Consider the following 15711-nt stretch of genomic DNA (forward strand, 5'->3'; position numbering starts at 1 on the left):
GATAATCTTAACATTTGATAACTCGTTTGATATGTTGGTGAGATTCATGCTTCCATATTGCTAGGATGAGCATGAAAATTTTCTCCCTCATGAAGTGTCTATGAATTATTTGGTGGTTGCAAAGAATAAGTCTAACAAGATTGCAGGTTTATCAGGTTTCCTAAAGGGTCAAAATATTTTCATTTATCTACAACAAGACTTCCACATATTCTATAAATAAAAACCTTATTTTTGCAAAGTCAAATTATAAAAAATACACAAATTTGCATATATCTTATAAATAAATGGTAGCTTACCCATATACTGATCAAGTATAGTTCTAAAAGTATATAAATCTAATAGCGTAAAATGTCAATGCAACACATTTGATTGAACCTAGATCAAGTGGAACCAAGATGCAACAACTTCCAAGACTTTTTTTAAATTTTTCTTAAAAATTTTAAATTACTGTTTATGAGAAAAAAATGAATGCAGTTATTTTGATGGGACTTGTTAAAGTTTTGTTGAAGGATAGTTAGTATTGATGGTTAAATAGTTTTTTTAGCTACATTAGTAATTGAAAAGACAATTTTTGACTTGGGAAATAAATGTCCAAAAAAACCACTGAGAAAGGGTTAAGAGATTTGGAGATTTTGTAATTTTGTAACATAATTACTATTTTTCGAAGATATGTTAATGCAAATCATTTTTTACTCTAGTTTTGAGTTGAGTTATAGTCTATCTCATTCTTCCTTGTTCATTAATGTTCGATAAAAAGTTTTTCCTCCACTAAAATTAATATATGTAGTAGTAGGATTCCTTGAATTATAATTATAGATTTTCTTATGCGATTGTTTGTTTTAGTTATGCGTAGTTTAATAGAGTACCTTGATGTGTGCTCCATAATTTTTAGGAAATTCATTCATATATCCTCTATTTTCTAGTTCCATCCAATCTTTCATTCTCGGGGTTTAAAGCTGGAATTATGTTTTGATCAAGTTATTAAAACCTTGTTTCTTCTACTTTTCTTCTTTTCATTATAATAAATTTGAGGCCAGCAATGCCCAAATTGGGCATTTTGGTCATAACTAATAAATTTCTAAGTGAATTATTCATTCCACTTTTTGATAGTCTAATCAACAACCAATATTTAAAATATTTATGGAGTTTCGATATGATTAATTGGGCATTGACTCCCTACAACCAAGAGTTTTCTCCAGGGTTACAACAAGACAAATGGTAAAGTATTCTATAAGATAGGCACATGAGTGTGATAGACGCAAAAGTGGAAGTGGGGCCATCAAGCAAGCATGTACATAAGAACATGTGTGAATTCCTTGGAATGTAGAAGCATTCTTAGGAAAAAAAATCTTAGGAAGGCTCAAGCTACCAACTAGGACACTTTCTAGGTCGCTAGCTCAACATGGATCAAGAATGCACACAGGCTCTAAGGAATGCACATGCATTATTAGGATCACACATGTTTTCATAAGAAAACACACATAAAAGGAATGCAGACACACTGTTAGCAACAATCATGCATTCATACAAATATTTTTTTATGCACTAATAGCCCCATTTTTTACCATATTAGGATTGCACAACAATTTTGTAGGAGATACTGGGAAAAAATTAATTTCTAATCTACATCAACTGCTAAATCAACAGCATAAATCATTTACGGATTTTAGCTAAGCATTCTAATGTTTTTTTTTTAATATTTTTTTAAAATTCAAAACAAATACCTAAATAATGTGTTAGAAACAAGTGACACTATGTCACTACTAAGGGGGGGTGAATAAGTAGTGTGACAAAATTATACAACTCTTCAATCACTTTTTCAACTACTCATGTAATCAACATCATAACTCAATCATGTAAAACATAACATCACAACTTTTATCTCTTTGGAAAATACTACCTTCAACTTGATTACAACATTGCCCCACCAGCTAATACTTGTAGGTTATCAGCTTCATTTGAAAGAAACTTCTATCCTTGCTCATTTATCAACATTCACTGAAAGGGACTACTTCCCTTATTCCTTTATCATCTTTCATAGAAAGGGACCCTTTCCCCTGATTGTTTGCCAGCTGCTACAGAAAGGGACTCTTGACCCCACTCATTTATCAACTTTCACTACTGAAAGGGACTCTTGCCCGTACTCATTTATTGGCCACCGCTGAAAGGGAATTTCTTGTAAAATGAAAGCTACTACTTTATAGCCTTGTTCATCCATCTTTCATCCATTTTCAAAGTAGAGCCAATAGGTCACTTCTTTCATAAATAAATAGATGACTCACTTTAACTACTTGCCAAAGCCACCATTAAAACACCTTTAGCAATTCCATGATTACTGAACGAATGGGAAACTATATCAACAACATCAACCTTTTGCAATTTTCTTATAAGAGCATAAAATCTTTTTTATCAAAACACCATTCAAACAATATCACCAATTCCACTTCCTTAGATATCAATTATTATTTCTAATTCACCCTTGATGCATACTCGTATTATGCATTAGGTTGAACCAACAACCTCTCACACACCTCTACCAACCAACAAGGTTACACTCTTGCACACTCCTTCACTTTGCAAATTAGATTATGCTTATAAAGGAATTTGGACTAATATTTTCGGTTTGGAAATTTATTTAACTAGGTCTTTAATGATTGCACAAATATTTTTTTTTGTCATTCTCTTGCTTCAACTAACTCTTATAAATATACTCTTTAAGTCGACAAACTATACTCTGTTGTTTCCCTTAGAAGAATTGAGTTAAACTATTGTTTTCCTCAATTTTAGTGAGTTATAGGATTTAACAGAGGTTCTTTTATTTTTAGCGAGCTCCATCTTCGGTTGGAAATCCAAGTTTACCTCTAAACTCATCCATGTTTCCATAATGCTTCCAACTTTTTCATGCGTTCATTATTAAGCTCTAGTGCTCTATTGTTATGCTTGTAATAAATGCCAAATTTCAAAATTGCTAACTCATTTCATGTCAAATCTCGAAGGCTTTAAATAAAAATGTTGATATATATATTTTTGCCATATGCTTCGCAGACCCATTTTACCTTAAGCCCTGACTATTATAATGAAGACTATAGATTTGCTCTATTTCTTGAGCACTTTTATATAAAACATTACATAACACCTTCCGTTAGTCCCTAGTTCTTTTCATGCATTAAAATGCCACAAAAACCATGATGTGTGAGAAATATTTATTAGTTTAGGGAACATTAGTCGTAAGAAATATTTCTACTTCTCGGGCCCGTCATCTTGACCATTTTTCCTTACACGCCTTTCTTTTCCCTTCTGTGATAAAGTCCCCTAGGTTTACGTCACCAACTTGGGGCTTCCCTGCACCCATTTCTCGTTGGTCCTACACTGGCTGAATGTACTTAAACCATGTCCTCATGCTACATTAGCACTGTAATCCTCCTTTATTCTCACTTTTTTTTACCTTTGGGTTCCAGGTACCAGGATGAGTTATCCTAGTGGGTACCACCCCTATGCTCATGGACCATTCAAAATCTAGTTGGGTCGAGCTATCTACCACATGCGCCAGATGCCAAGTCAACCGACATCACCTTCTTGTGCATGAATCAAAACCTTCTTGGTAACCCCTTCTAGGTTGTCATCGTGCTAATGTCACTAATGCCACATGGTGTCATCTGAATGGGAACATATGTCTATCAGATTTGGCCCACTAGGCCACCCAAAAATACTGAATATTCCTTCCATGTGTCTTTTTTATGTATGTCACATTGATATCATCATCCACCTATGTATATTAAGTTGTCTATGTGGGTCAATCATATTGTTCCATCATGACCATTTATTTAACGTTGAACTACACTCCACGCTAGATCGACTACATTTCTATTGGGATTTACTTTTGATGCACCTTGCCATGCTAGCCTATGATTAATTATCCTAGGACATCACTTTCTGCGTGCACTATGTTACTTCTGGGGTAGCTTTCCTAGGCTTAGTTGTATAGTGGGTATTTCTAGTTTTAGAACTCCACCAATGATATATCCTTTCCACTATTGTTGTCAGACTACCTCTATTCATGCTAATTTCATCCATGGTGCTCCCTTAAGCACACCTTTTTTCTCTTCTGGGGGTAACTCCCTCACGATTAAATGTCATATGGTCTCCACCGACAGCCAATATAAGTGCTTTTGTTGCACTATTTGTAGAGTCATATTCGCTTTCATGTGAAAGCTCGAAGGCTTTAAATAAAAATGTTGATATATATACATATACATATATATATGTGTGTATGTGTATGTATATAGATATATACATATACATATACATATACATATATATTACATATGCTTCACAATCCCATTTTACCTTAAGACCTGAGGGTTGTAATGAAGACTATAGATTTATTCCAGGCATTGAATGCTTTTATATAAAACACTGCATAACGTCTTCTATTGGCCCCTCATTCTTTTAACACATGAAAATGCCACAAAAACCATGACCTATGAGAAATCTTTATTAGTTTATGGAACATCACTTGTCATAAATATTTCTACCTCCCAGGCCCATCATCCCCACCATTTTTCCTTATGTGCCTTTCTTTTCCCTTCTGGGATAGAGCCTTCCGAGTTTACATTATCAATGTGAGGCTGCTTTATGCTTATTTCTTGTTGGTGCTACACTGGACGAATGTACTTAAACCATGTCCTTGCGCTACATCAGCCTTGTAATCAACCTTTATGCTCAATTTTTTTTCCTCAAGGGGTTGGTACCAGATGAGTTATCTTGGTGGATACCACCCCTATGCTCTTGGACCATTCAAAGTCTAGTTGGGTCGAGCTATCTACCACATGCGTCTGATGCCAAGTCAACCCACAACATCTTCTTGTGCATGACTCAAAACCTTCTTGGTAACCCCTTCCGGGTTGTCATCATGCTGATCTCACCAATGCCACGTGGTGTCATCTGAATGGGGACATATGTCTCTTAGATTTATCCCACTAGGCCACCTAAAACCACTGAATCTTCCTACCATTTGTCTTATGTACCTATGTCCCATTGATATCATCATCCACCTATGTTTGTTATGCTGTCTATCTCGGCCAATCATATTTTGTTGTCTATCTTCGAGTGAGGAGATAGAAAGTGGTCTGGGGCTTTGTGTTTTGCATTAAATACCTTTGTATAGTTTATAAGGATCATGACAATTTCTTTAATGCTGCACTACGCTCCACGCTAGATCAACTATAATTCTATTGGGATTTTCTTTTGATTAATTATCCTAGGACATCACTTTTTGCATGCACTATGTTACCTTTGGGGTAGCCTTCCTAGGCTTAGTTGTATAGTGGGGATTTCTATCTTTAAAACTCCACCAATGATAAAGCCTTTCCACTATTGTTGTCATAGTACCTTTATCTATGCTAATCTCATCCATGGTGCTCCCTTATTCATAGCTGTTTGCTCTTCCGAGAGTAACTCCCCTGGGATTACTATTAGGCCCATGTTTTGTCTTGATTTAGATCACCTTTTACTCGAAATTCCTCATGCTTTTATTCATCTTGAATGGTTATTGTCGCAAGTATTAACTATTTCCCTTGTTTTAAAAGAATTTAAACATGATTAATAATAATTTCTGTGTTTGGGTTTAAAACTGAGTTGATCTTGTTTTTATACATATGCTAACAATCCTTCGTCAAGCATTCACCTTCCTTTAAAATGCAACAGATTCTTGTATCAGGATTCCCACACAATTTTCTGATGGCTTCCTGCACTCTGAAGAGTTCTTGGACTACACTCACGTTCCTACACTGGAGTCAAGGAATGCGTAGAATATGTTAATCATTCAAATCTGGGTACCTTGATCTTGTGTATAGTTCCTGTTCCAGTGTTACATCAATTCTCAGTTGGGTTTCATGGATCCAATGATCGTGCACTGCTATTCTTATTGCTTCACCAAAACATAATGCATATATGGAGATGTTGAAATTGAAGAGGAGCACGTTTACGTAGATACAAATGTCTCAGCCTCACCATTGAGATTCGAACTACATTCATGTCTGAAGCCCTCAGAGAACGCAGAGAATGAAAATCGAGTGAGGGTCTATGTGGATGGAATTTACGATCTGTTTCATTTTGTACACGTGCACACCTTTGAATAGGCCAATAAAGCATTTCCCAATAAATATCTTCTTGTTGAATTCTATATAGGGGGGAAACTATGATGATAGAGGTTGAACGCTATGAATCTCTTCGCCGTTATAGATCGGTTGATGAGGTTATCCCAGATTCTGCATGGGTGATCACTCCAAATTTCCTTGATAAATATCAAATTGAATATGTAGCTCATGATGCGCTGCCCAATGTTGATGCAAGTGGAGCTGGCAAGGATTTGTATAAATATGTAAAATCCACAGGAAAATTTAAGGAAACAAAGTGGACTGAGGGCATCTCAAAGTCAAACATCATAATGTAGATACTTAAAGACTACAACCAATATGTGATGCACAACCTAGCACGTGGTTACAGAAGGAAGGACCTTGGAGTTAGCTATGTGAAGGAAAAGAAACTGAGAGTTAACATGGGCATAAGCAAAGTGCGTCAAGAAAAGAAGGAAAAACAAGACCGTGTGGGTGAAATGTTCTGACACCAAAAAGGATGAGGCAAATGTGTGCCATCACGGTAGTCAAATTATTTCTAGAAGGCACACAGATTAATAGCACCATGATATGCCCATGGATACGATGGCGAGGGCTCGATATTGAATACTGAATTTTGTATTTGTATGGAACCTCATATTGATGAGAATCTAGTCAAATACGTAGAATCCTTATTTTGTCTAGGAATCTGTTCGCGATTCTAAATTTGTATGCGTGTTTAACCTTTGATCCAGAGAATTGGGAGAAACTGTTGTTATAAATATTAAGATCTTGTATTGTAGAGGGGGGACGGAGAGAAAAAATATTAAATTTTAGAACTGTATTCTAGCAAACAGAGGTCGATTCTATTAGGAAGGAGGGGAGGAGACGGTCCCAATGTAGCATTACGCAAGCATAGTCATCTGTGGATTGCTCCCCCTGTTTACTGGAGTCTGATCCTTGCCTACATGATGTAAATACTACATTTCAAAGATTAATCAACGAATTCCAAGCCATGTTCTATTTAATAATTTTATGCGTTTTATGATTTTAATCTTTGTGTGAACCAGGTCGTTGATAGAGGATGTGAGTTCGCTAGGTTAGCCGCGAGACCAGCAAGACACCACTCTGAATCTTTCGGGATTAGGTTTGATTGTGTTTAAATTTTCATTTGATGTGTGGGGAATGTGTGGAAGATGAGATTATAATATTTAATTCTTTTCAGTCTCTTTCCTTATTTAAAATTGATGTGATTTGATTTATTGCGTGAATATGTGTTCTTGCAATTTATAAAGGTTTCTTGATATCGAATACTAGTTCAGATTGTGTGTCATGCTATGTCCCTGTAGTGGTTATGTATTCAAAAGGTCGGCTTATGCATTTGATACCTTGCCTCCATAAGTTTCTAATGCGCAATTCAAATTCTTTAAATTGGTCCAGAACCAACAGGTTTATGCTCCAGAATATGAGATTGGTTTCTCTCTTTCTGAGTAATTATGGTTTTGGAGGTATCAAAATATTAAATGGGTATGCTTACAGAGGTTTCATATCATTTAGAATTAGATACCTCATGTACATTTCTGTCATTCGAAATTGTGATTCCTGTGTATTGCAGAGTCGACATTGATGAAAGGAAACTACATTATGTTTGAAATCGACAATGTTTCTTCCCCATTGTAGTTTCCTTTAGACTTCTGGTCAGCTTCCCAAGATTTATTTTTAGGTACAAATAAGATGAGATAATTTATATTAAATCAATTCATTTCACATATTTGTTTACACAGTAAATTTACTTGCCAAGGTTTGCCAATGCTTTCAGGTTGTAATCTCTTGAAAAGGAGTTTTTGTTACATAGAGATAGATGCGGCAAAATTAGTGCAGTCTTGTTATTTTTCTTTGCACGAGTAATGGTTTTTAATTTCTCTTGAATTTATTCTAGCATTCACAGTCTTCCTTTTTGATGTTCTTCAAGAATTGCTTGGTTTCCAGTTAGGATTTACCTTCTGTATGCCCATAATTAGGATTTCCTTTCACAATTGCTAATAGTGCAGGATTGCCTTTTATTTTCTGAATGATTTCAATTGTTAGGATTGGTTCTTTCTCAAATTTCCTTTGAAGTGCAATATTCCATTTAACTTGTTGAGATTAATGCACAAGTTCTTAGGATTGGTTCTTTCTCAAATTTCCTTTGAAGTGCAATATTCCATTTAACTTGTTGAGATTAATGCACAAGTTAGACTATAATTATATTTGCAGGTTGCGATAGGCTCTCTTTGGCACTTCTGGTGTTGTGCCTCGAAGTTCACAAACTCCCAAATTGACAATTAAATGTTGATACATTAATATTCCCTATACTTCACCCAACATTTTGGCACCGTTGCCGAGGATGCACTTAGGTGATTGACCTTGGTGGCATGTTGCATTTGGATTTTTCCTTCACCTAGTTTCTCTCGCAATTTTATGTTCTTTGAATTTATTTCTTTCCTGCATATATTTGTTGCTTTAAGGTTTTTCATTTTCTATGGTGTTGTAAGAACACCCCCCCCCCCACCCCCTCCTACATATATATATATATATATATATATATATATATATACATACACTATTCATGTGCTAACAAATGTACCAGTTGGCTGGTTGAAAACAGGAAAATGGTATTTTGAGGAGTCATTCAATGAGGACTTTTGATGTTGCTACAAAGACATACAACTCATCTAATGAAGAATTAACAAGTACAAAATTTAATATTTTTCTTGAACATAAAAATAATATATTAAATCTTTGATTTCAAAATTGGATGATTTACAGGAGGAACGAAATAAAAATGACGAACCATTGCTTATCTTTTGCACCAACTGTAGAAAGAAACACTTCCTTGGAAAGTGTCCACTCAGTAGCTGGAATGTTTGCAAAATGTGTGAAGAGGATCATTTAATAGAACGTTTCCCATCACTACCAAGGTTACTAAAGGTACCTAGGAAATCAGGTAAGGAATCGAATAAACTACCAGGTATAACTCAAAACCCATCACCATTTGCTACTTGGAATATTTTTTATTATCCTGAGCAAGTTCCTCAACATGTTTATAATCCTGCAATTTCATGGGAAAATTTAAGTCCTCCAAATGAATACCTTACTTCATGGCCATAGTGGCCCTCTCCTTATTCCTCATCCTCGGGCCAGATATCCCCATGCCCTCATGAATGGTTTGGATCCTTCTATCTAGGGCAATATCCCATGCAAATTCAATTAGATGAGCATCAAAAACAACCATAATTTCTTTCCAATGCATTACCAAGTCATGCTCCTCCATGGTCCTAGCTACATGTGTAACCTTAAACTAATCCTAGTCCATACCCTAATCCATACTCTAGACCTCACCCTAACCCATACCCTAATCCAAAACCTAGAACTAGCCCTAGCCCACAGCCTAATCCTAATCCAAATCTAAATCTTAGTCCATGCCTTAAAGAAAACCCTAACCCAAACCATATCCTAAACCCATATTTAAGCCATCATGTTGCACAACAATTTGAAACACCTATTCTTCCCGCTAATTCCCATATTGAACAAAATGTTACACCTTCCATGTTGGGAAATAGAATGAATTTGGAAACTTCGCCCATTAGCACAGAAAATTCACCCTAGGAAGATATAATTCAAAGACCACTAGAGGAGCAATCTTTTATTGGAACTTGTTCTAAAAATGTTGTTGAAGCTCAAACACCTAGAATTTCCCTTAACCATTCTTGTCAATTTGAAATGAAAATATTTGAGCCTGAACTTGAGGGATTTATCTTTTGTCTTTCACCAGATCCCTTGTGCCTCCAGGAGAGTGACTATCAAACTGTGGAAAGTCGACATCAGTTGGAGAATCATAAATATGTGGATTCCATTGAATCCTAGTTTCAAGCAGTCATTAGCCCACCTTATTTCCTCATCATTAGGAAATTCTTGGTACCATGTCAATTAAAGCAACTGGTTTCTCATACTTTCGTACATCTTGAAGTTTATTCTTTAAAACTAAGTGTGAGTATATTCAACATTCTATTACGCACATGGCTATATTGGAAGTAAGCCTATAGTTAAAGGTGATATTTCTGTCTTTAAAATAGGGTAGGGTAATACGAGAGTAATGAATAAATATGTATAACAAGACTATGATTCCCTAAAAGCACAATTTTTAAAATTTCTATTATTATGCACTCTCGTGGTAAGACTTGTAAGAAGAACTTCACACTTAAATGCCTCGTATTTTATAAAGTGACTTTTATTATTGATGAATATGTCAGTGAAGGGTATTTTTATAAGTTACATGTAATTCTTTTCTCATATTCTAACAAAGTATGATCCACAAAAACTTTTCAAGTCCCTCTTCAAAGGGATTGATTAAAAACGCCCTATGGTGGACGACGCCTACAAAACTCTACCAAGATTTCATAAGATCCCTGGCATGGCCAACTTGAGAAATCTTTTTAGTCATTATCTGAGATGCTTTTTTAATAAGTCTTTAGGGTAGCACAACCAACTAGTAAAGAGTAGTAATTAAAAAAAATTCACACCATCCTACACTCTTAAGGAGTAGATTTGCTTCCCCACCTATTAAGTAACCTATCTGAGGTTAATCATAACCAGAGCTTTTTTCTAAAAACATAAACGGATCAATCGAGGGACAAGTGATCTCATTTTGAGACAACCTACTATGATCATGGGCCCTAAGGAGAATGACATTACCGCTACTGGTCACCAAGCCAAGGTAATGGATTTCAGCTGAAAAAGATGGAATACAAGAGGTATCATCACGAGCCGATTTGTTCATTCTTGTTAGCGCTTGTGAATGGCATTTTTGTTAGCCAGTTACCAAACCAGGACAATGACCTTCAATTAATTTCTAAAAAAGGGAAAAAGAAAATTCTCTTAAATGACTCTGAATCTATATCTAATAGGTGGGACACAAGCATTTCATGGGGTTAAAATACATCCATGTCGAGGCTATAGACGCTTGCTGGCAGCAAGGCCATGCCTTTGGTATTAAAGTTAATTTTACACTATGACTTACTTGGTTTTTTTGTCTTTCCTTGAATTCATTATCATATATCTTTAAGAATGGCTTTAAAATCCTTCTTGTGTTATGACTTGGAGTTCTACCTTTTTGGAATAATTTTTTTATGGATGTGGGACCCTTAGTGCACGTAATTCACTATGCCCAGACAACAAAAGATTCCGTTATACATGGATAATGGTAAGATGGTCACTATGGGAAGGTATTATTATGTCTAATTTTGAATCATGTCACTCATATTTACAATGAGGATATTAAAGTGAAACATCTGATCAAGGATGCCTTCGAGATATTTTTGGAAATTTTTAAAAGTTGGATATTTTATTCAAGTAATAGCACCATCTCTACAATTTAGTACTCCTATGATAGCCCTTGTGTTAGATCTTCTTGAAATCAGTCTAAACAAATAAAGAGTTAGCAAACACTCTATTTGTACAACAATCTCTATCTAGCGCAAGGAATTTTGATCACACAGAATTGCAAGAACATCATTACGAATGCCTATAAATGTTTTTGGGAGCGACAATACAACAATTGATTTCCTTCCATGAGGAAATGGATGATGTTCAACATGGGAGGATGTTAGGCCCCTATTTTGTCTTGCTTTATATCACCCTTTACTCGAAATTCCTCATTATTTCGTTTAGTTTGAATGGTTATTGTCACAAGTATTTACTATTTCCCTTGTTTTAATATAATTTAAATATGATTAATAATAGTTTGTGTGTTTGCAGGTTTAAAAATGAGTTGATCATGTTTTTATACAAATGCAAACAGGCCTTGGTCCTGCATTCACCTTCCTGTACCATGCAACATATTCCTCTATTGGGATTCATGCACCATTTTACGATGGTTTCCTGCACTCTAATGAGTTCTTGGACTACACTCATGTTGCTGCATTGGAGTCAAGGAATGCATAGATTGTGTTCATCATTCAAATCCTAGTGCCCCAATCTTGTGTACAGTTCCTGTTCCAATGTTACATCAATTTTGAGTTGGGTTTCATGGATCCAATGATTGTGCAATGTTGTTCTTATTGCTTCACCAGAACACAATGCATATATAGAGATCTTGAAATCGAAGAGGAGCACGTTTACAAAGACACAAACATCTTAGCCCCACCATTGATATTCGAACCACATCCATGTCTGAAGACCTCAGAGAATGCAAAGACAGAAAATCCAGTGAGGGTCTACGCAGATGGACTTTACGATATGTTCCAGTTTGGACAAATGCATGCATTGGAACAGGCCAAGAAAGAATTTCCCAATAGCTATCTTCTTGTTGGTTGTTGTAATGATGTAGTCACTCACATGTATAAGGGGAAAATTGGGATGATAGAGGCTAAACACTATGAATCTATTTGGCATTGCAGATGGGTTGATGAGGTTATTCTAGATGCTCCATGGGTGATCACTCCAGAGTTCCTTGATAAATATCAAATTGACTATGTAGCTCATGATGTGCTTCCCTATGTTAATGCAAGTGGAGCCAGAAAGGATGTGTATAAATATGTAAAACACATGGGAAAATTTAAGGAAACAAAGCAGACTGAGGACATCTCAATGTCAGACATCATAATGCGGATACTTAAAGACTACAACCAATATGTGATGTGCAACTTGGCACGTAGTTACACAAGGAAGGACCTTGGATTTAGCCATGTGAAGGAAAAGCAATTGAGAGTTAACATGGGCATAAGCAAAGTGCTTCAAAAAGGGAAGGAACAAAAAGACCGTGTTGGTGAAAAGTTCTGACACCCAAAAGGATGAGGCAAATGCTTGGCATCATGACAGTCAAATTATTTATGGAAGCCACGAGGATTAATAGCAATGCGATATGCCCATGGATACGATGGCGAGGGCTTGATATTGAATACTGAATGTTGTATTTGTATGGAACCTCATATTGATGGTAATCTGGTCACATACACAAACTTCTTATTTTGTCCAAGAATCTATTTGCAACTCTAAATTTGTATGCATGTTTAACCTCCGATCCAGATAATTAGGAGAAATTGTTGTTATAAATATGAAGATCTTGTATTAGAGAGTGGTGATGGAGAGACAAAATAATAAATTTTAGAATTACATTTTAGCAAATAGAGGTCGATTCTATTAGGAATGAGGGGAGGAGATAGTACTAATGTAGCATTACACAAGCATAGTCATTTGTGGATCACTCCCCCTGTTTGCTAGAGTCTGATCCTTTCATGAACGATGTAAAGACTGCAATTTCAAAGATTAATCAAGGAATTTCAATATATGCTCTGTTTAACCATTTTATGCATTTTATGATTTTAATCTCTCTATGAACTAGGTCGTTGGTAGAGGGTGTGAGCTAGCTGGGTTGGATGCCACACCAGCTCGACACTGCTCTGAATATTTCAAGATTAGGTTGGTTTGCATTTAAATTGTCATTTTGTATGTGGGAAATGTGTGGAAGATTAAATTATAATATTTAATTCCTTTCAGTATTTTTCCTTATTTAAAATTGATGCCATTTGATTTGTTGCATGAATGTTTGTTCTTGTAATTTAGGAAGGTTTATTGATATGAAATATTATATCAAATTGTGTGTCATGATATGTCCCTCCAGTGGTTCTGTATTCACAAGGTCATCTTATGTGATTGATAGCCTACCTCCATAAGTTTCTAATGCACAATTCAAATCCTTTAAATTGGTCTAGATCCAATAGGTTCATGCTCTAGAATATGAGATTGATTTCCCTATTTCTGAGTAGTTATGGTTTTGGAGGTATCGAAGTATTTATTAAATCATAAATGACTATGCTTATAGAGGTTTCATATCACTCAGAAGAAGATATCTCATATACATTTATGTCATTCAAAATTGTGTTTCATGATATCGCAGAGTCGACATCGATGAAAGGAAACTACATTATGTTTGAAATTGACAATGTTTCTTCCCCATTTTAGTTTCCTTTAAACTTATGGTTAGCTTCCCAAGATTTATTTTTAGGGAAAAATAAGGCAAGAGAATTTATATTATATCAATTTCTTTCATATATTTATTTACATAGTAAAATTACTTCCCAAGGTTTGCTTATGCTTTCAGGTTGTAATTTCTTGAAAATTAGTTTTTGTTACACAGAGATAGATGTGATAGAATTAGTGCAGACTTGTTATTTTCTTTGCACAGAGAATGGTTTTGAATTTCTCTCGAATTTATTCCAGTATTTATAGTCTTCCTTTTTGATGTTTTTCTAGCATTGCTTGGTTTCTAGTTAGGATTCACCTTCTCTTTACCCTTAATTAGGATTTCCTTTTGCAATTTCTAATAGTGCAGGATTGCCTTTTATTTTTTGCATGATTTCAACTATCAAGATTGGTGATTTCTCAAATTTCCTTTGAATTGAAAGATTCCATTTAATTTGTTGAGATTAATGCACAAGTTAGACTAGAATTTTTTTTGCAGGTTTCCACGAGCTCTCTCTAGCATTTCTAGTGCTGCACCTTGAAGTCCATGAACTCCTAGATTGACAATTAAATGTTGGTACATTAATATGCCCTATACTGTACCAAACAATTACATGTCATATGGCCTCCACCGAGAGCCAATAGAAGTGCTTCTTCTACATTGTTTATAGTCACATTCATATTTTTCTTACCACCATTGTTGTGTGTGGACCCCTTGTATTGTTCGGTGATAAAAGTGGAGGGGGTCTTGTTATTAACTAGTGTCATTGATCTCATGATCGTTAGTATGAAAATACTAGCAATAGCGTACCCACCATTAACGTTAACTCTTAGGCATGCATGGCCCCATGCGTTTTTCACAATGGGTTATGTGGGATGCATGGTTCTCATCCACCAGCATACTTGTACGTGGTTAAATAGGTATCCTCCACTATGAGTTCTGTGATTTTTGGCAACACTACCAAAATAAACTCTCTCTAAAGCTCCTCCACCAACTTAGCTCTACAATTTTGACCTTTGGGGATCCTACCTTTGACTGGCCATAAATTTCAATCCACTACGGCATTCCCGATCTTCCAAATACCATTGGAAAGATATTTAACATATTCTTCCATCTAAGTGGATCCAAAATACATTTTTAGTTGATTTTAAATACAATAAATGGATCCAAAAATCCTACAACTTTGCCAAATAGATCCACCACTATTGTTTACCAATCTACTTGGAAACATGTGATCTTTGCAAAACCATTTCCAAACATGTATTGATCTTCATTATTCTTTCAATGTTCTCTTTTTTTCTGTTTTATTAACTTTTATATGGACACACCATCATAGATACCTATAAAATAAGCAATACCTTTGATAGTAACAACATATCAATACTTGACATCAATGAGCACATCCTTGACAACATATTCTGTTATGAAACTAGCTCAAGAAAAGATAGAAAAGATAGATCAACACCTTAGAATTTAGCCTCTTCGAGGGGGCAACCTCCTTTACATTACATAAATGAACAATTCTTGGACGATTCAAATGACAAAACCTCCTTTCTATATATAGGAGTCTAAGGAGTCACAATATAACCCAGC

At 35.4% G+C, this 15711-nt stretch overlaps 2 pseudogenes; both read left to right on the top strand.

Moving 5' to 3' along the window:
• Positions 1-5697: 5697 nt before the first annotated feature.
• On the top strand, positions 5698-6625 carry LOC149159876 (choline-phosphate cytidylyltransferase 2 pseudogene; annotated as a pseudogene).
• Positions 6626-12182: 5557 nt separating this feature from the next.
• Positions 12183-12935, top strand: LOC149159877 (choline-phosphate cytidylyltransferase 1 pseudogene; annotated as a pseudogene).
• The last annotated feature ends 2776 nt before the right edge of the window (positions 12936-15711 follow it).

Source organism: Pinus tabuliformis, chromosome 5_2 (genome assembly GCF_031772625.1).
Source record: "Pinus tabuliformis cultivar Carrire ecotype Pingquan chromosome 5_2, CPIR1, whole genome shotgun sequence".
NCBI lineage: Eukaryota > Viridiplantae > Streptophyta > Pinopsida > Pinales > Pinaceae > Pinus > Pinus tabuliformis.